Raw genomic sequence first — 5,000 nt, forward strand, 5'->3', positions numbered from 1 at the left:
CTGCTTCTGGATGGTTAATAACTTTCTCTACGCTGTTACTGAAAGATATTACTGATACCAGATTTTTCCAATAGCACAAAAGGGATTTGAAAGTTACAATACGGAAAATAATGGGCGAGGAATGAGGTGCTAAAAAAAAAAATCTATAAGTAGGAAGCGCTAAGACTTCGAAGTATCACTAGAATGTTACTATAATTTTCAAAATATCGTTAAATTTCATATTTTTAGGATATATGAAATTGGTTCCATGAACGAGAATAATCGTGAATAAAAATGAATATATTTTCGTTGATGCAGATGCAAAATTAAAGTAGCAAGTTTTAAATAAATGTTTCTATCATTATTGTATTAAGGAAGAACAAGAAATAATGTAAGTTTAAGTAATTTCACATATATATTTTTCCGTAAACCTAAACCAGATGCTTGAGAAATAACTTGATGGCGTCCCCAGCAACCAAGCCATCTCCCTATAAATGTTTCCATCATTATGACATTAAGGAAGAATGAAAAATAATATAAGTTTAAGTAATTTCACATATATATTTTTCCGTAAACCTAAACCAGATGCTTAGGAGATAATTTGTTGATGGCGTCCCTAGCAACCAAGCCATCTCCCTATAAATGTTTCCATCATTATAACATTAAGGAAGAATGAAAAATAATATAAGTTTAAGTCATTTCACATATATATATTTTTCCGTAAACCTAAACCAGATGCTTAGGAGATAATTTGTTGATGGCGTCCCTAGCAACCAAGCCATCTCCCTAGCAACCAAGGACTCTGGTAAGTAGTACGATAAGAGGCCATTGAGATCTCGTGTTATTATCAGTATTTTTATAATTTCTCGGCATTTTCGATCTATTTTCAACCCCTAAAATGAAAAAAGCCCTTCCATATCATATTCTTTCCATCTCCAGACCATGTTTTTGCAATTTTGGGTAATATTTTCGATTTAGGAGGGGTTAGGTTGACTCCAATGAGATTTTTGGCGTCAAGAGGTGCCCCCAAATCTACATATACCTGGAAACAAAACTGGAAAATAATTAAAAATGATATTCAAAATTTTTATGGGGGTTAGACTTGAAAATTTTGACTAAATGATGATTAGGTATTATAGTTTCAGCCAAAAACAGAATTACAAGATTTCGATTAATTTTTTTTAGTATTATAGACAATTTTGAGACTTTTCCTCCATGGCATTATCATCTCGAGTTATTTTTCTTTTACTCTTGAAGGTTAGGTCAGGTTAGGTCAGGGTATCTTTAAGAGTATAAATAAATCACTTAGGAAAAGGTGCTTGGCCATGTGGAGAGGATGGAGAGTGAGAGACTGATGAGGAGAGTGTGTGTGAGGTGGAGGGGGGAGAGGGAGGGGGAGGCCAAGGATGAGATGGAGGGATGGAGTGGAGAGGTATATGAGAGAGGGGGGTGTGAGCTGGGGGGATGGAGAGTGAGAGACTGATGAGGAGAGTGTATGTGAGTCAGGTGGAGGGGGGGAGAGGGAGGGGGAGGCCAAGGATGAGATGGAGAGGTATATGAGAGAGGGGGGTGTGAGCTGGGAGCAGGGCAGTGAAATGGCAGGGGACAGGGTGACATGGAGGTGATTTGTTTGTGGCCACCCCTTACAGGATTAAGGTGCCTGGCAATAGATAGATAGGTTTCAGTAATTTACATAGGATAAGCTACAAGTAGAGCCACATTTTTGCAATATTAAAAGACAAGATATTTTGACTAATCATTGGTCTATCTATCTTTCTATTGCCAGATGCCTTAATCCTGTAGGGGGTGGCCACAAACAAATCACCTCCACGTCACCCTGTCCCCCGCTGTTATTATATATCGTGCTGATACCTGTTTTCGTGAGCACCAAAAGTCAAAACGATTTTTAATTATGATCGATTCTGACTTTCCATTTTGTAAACAATCCCAGCGTTGCCAGATGCCATAATCCCATATTCTATCTATCTATCTATTGCCAGATGCCATAATCCCATATTCTATCTATCTATCTATTGCCAGACGCCATAATCCCATATTCTATCTATCTATCTATTGCCAGATGCCATAATCCCATATTCTATCTATCTATCTATTGCCAGATGCCATAATCCCATATTCTATCTATCTATCTATTGCCAGACGCCATAATCCCATATTCTATCTATCTATCTATTGCCAGATGCCATAATCCCATATTCTATCTATCTATCTATTGCCAGATGCCATAATCCCATATTCTATCTATCTATCTATTGCCAGATGCCATAATCCCATATTCTATCTATCTATCTATTGCCAGATGCCATAATCCCATATTCTATCTATCTATCTATTGCCAGATGCCATAATCCCATATTCTATCTATCTATCTATTGCCAGATGCCATAATCCCATATTCTATCTATCTATCTATTGCCAGATGCCATAATCCCATATTCTATCTATCTATCTATTGCCAGACGCCATAATCCCATATTCTATCTATCTATCTATTGCCAGACGCCATAATCCCATATTCTATCTATCAATCTATTGCCAGATGCCATAATCCCATATTCTATCTATCTTTCTATTGCCAGATGCCTTAATCCTGTAGGGGGTGGCCACAAACAAATCACCTCCACGTCACCCTGTCCCCCGCTGTTATTATATATTGTGCTGATACCTGTTTTTGTGAGCACCAAAAGTCAAAACGATTTTTAATTATGGTCGATTCTGACTTTCCATTTTGTAAACAATCCCAGCATTGCCAGATGCCATAATCCCATATTCTATCTATCTATCTATTGCCAGACGCCATAATCCCATATTCTATCTATCTATCTATTGCCAGATGCCATAATCCCATATTCTATCTATCTATCTATTGCCAGATGCCATAATCCCATATTCTATCTATCTATCTATTGCCAGATGCCATAATCCCATATTCTATCTATCTGTCTATTGCCAGATGCCATAATCCCATATTCTATCTATCTATCTATTGCCAGATGCCATAATCCCATATTCTATCTATCTGTCTATTGCCAGACACCATAATCCCATATTCTATCTATCTATCTATTGCCAGACACCATAATCCCATATTCTATCTATCTATCTATTGCCAGACACCATAATCCCATATTCTATCTATCTATCTATTGCCAGATGCCATAATCCCATATTCTATCTATCTATCTATTGCCAGATGCCATAATCCCATATTCTATCTATCTATCTATTGCCAGATGCCATAATCCCATATTCTATCTATCTATCTATTGCCAGATGCCATAATCCCATATTCTATCTATCTATCTATTGCCAGACGCCATAATCCCATATTCTATCTATCTATCTATTGCCAGATGCCATAATCCCATATTCTATCTATCTATCTATTGCCAGATGCCATAATCCCATATTCTATCTATGTATCTATTGCCAGATGCCATAATCCCATATTCTATCTATCTATCTATTGCCAGATGCCATAATCCCATATTCTATCTATGTATCTATTGCCAGATGCCATAATCCCATATTCTATCTATCTATCTATTGCCAGATGCCATAATCCCATATTCTATCTATCTATCTATTGCCAGATGCCATAATCCCATATTCTATCTATCTATCTATTGCCAGATGCCATAATCCCATATTCTATCTATCTATCTATTGCCAGATGCCATAATCCCATATTCTATCTATCTGTCTATTGCCAGACACCATAATCCCATATTCTATCTATCTATCTATTGCCAGACACCATAATCCCATATTCTATCTATCTATCTATTGCCAGATGCCATAATCCCATATTCTATCTATCTATCTATTGCCAGATGCCATAATCCCATATTCTATCTATCTATCTATTGCCAGATGCCATAATCCCATATTCTATCTATCTATCTATTGCCAGACGCCATAATCCCATATTCTATCTATCTATCTATTGCCAGATGCCATAATCCCATATTCTATCTATCTATCTATTGCCAGACACCATAATCCCATATTCTATCTATCTATCTATTGCCAGACACCATAATCCCATATTCTATCTATCTATCTATTGCCAGACGCCATAATCCCATATTCTATCTATCTATCTATTGCCAGATGCCATAATCCCATATTCTATCTATCTATCTATTGCCAGACACCATAATCCCATATTCTATCTATCTATCTATTGCCAGACACCATAATCCCATATTCTATCTATCTATCTATTGCCAGACACCATAATCCCATATTCTATCTATCTATCTATTGCCAGACGCCATAATCCCATATTCTATCTATCTGTCTATTGCCAGACGCCATAATCCGGTAAGGGGTGGCCATTTGACTTTGAGTTAGTTGTTTTACGGGGAGGGGCACTAACCCTCCACCAACCCACTTGTTGACACGTAGGCAGCACGTATGGTTTGGTTATATGGTTACCACCCAGCGTTGTAAATGGTTTCTTGGCTTACAGGAAACCATTTGGCTTGTCACTCAATGTAAAGCCACCTGTAAAGGAAAGAAAAGCAATAAGAAGTGACAGGAAAGATGGGAGAAATAGGAAGAGAGGAGGACAGGCACAGAAAAAGAATGATAAAGGCTAAGGAAGAAGTAGGCAGCACTACATCAAGTGAGTGGATGATGGTGAGAAATAGGAAGAGAGGAGGACAGGCACAGAAAAAGAATGATAAAGGCTAAGGAAGAAGTAGGCAGCACTACATCAAGTGAGTGGATGATGGTGAGAAATAGGAAGAGAGGAGGGCAGGCACAGAAAAAGAATGATAAAGGCTAAGGAAGAAGTAGGCAGCACTACATCAAGTGAGTGGATGATGGTGAGAAATAGGAAGAGAGGAGGGCAGGCACAGAAAAAGAATGATAAAGGCTAAGGAAGAAGTAGGCAGCACTACATCAAGTGAGTGGATGATGGTGAGAATTAGGAAGAGAGGAGGACAGGCACAGAAAAAGAATGATAAAGGCTAAGGAAGAAGTAGGCAGCACTA

General features: G+C 37.9%; 1 protein-coding gene across 1 annotated transcript in view; it reads left to right on the top strand.

Moving 5' to 3' along the window:
* The first annotated feature begins 769 nt into the window (after positions 1–769).
* Nadsyn (NAD synthetase) overlaps positions 770–5,000 on the top strand; it is a 31,275-nt gene continuing 27,044 nt past the window's right edge. Inside the window, exon 1 of the mRNA XM_080280106.1 lies at positions 770–791. The gene's annotated coding sequence lies outside the window, so the exon portion shown is untranslated. The remainder of the gene's footprint in view (positions 792–5,000) is intronic.

Source organism: Coenobita brevimanus, chromosome 9, assembly GCF_032717465.1.
Source record: "Coenobita brevimanus isolate Jiangsu-jjx chromosome 9, ASM3271746v2, whole genome shotgun sequence".
NCBI lineage: Eukaryota > Metazoa > Arthropoda > Malacostraca > Decapoda > Coenobitidae > Coenobita > Coenobita brevimanus.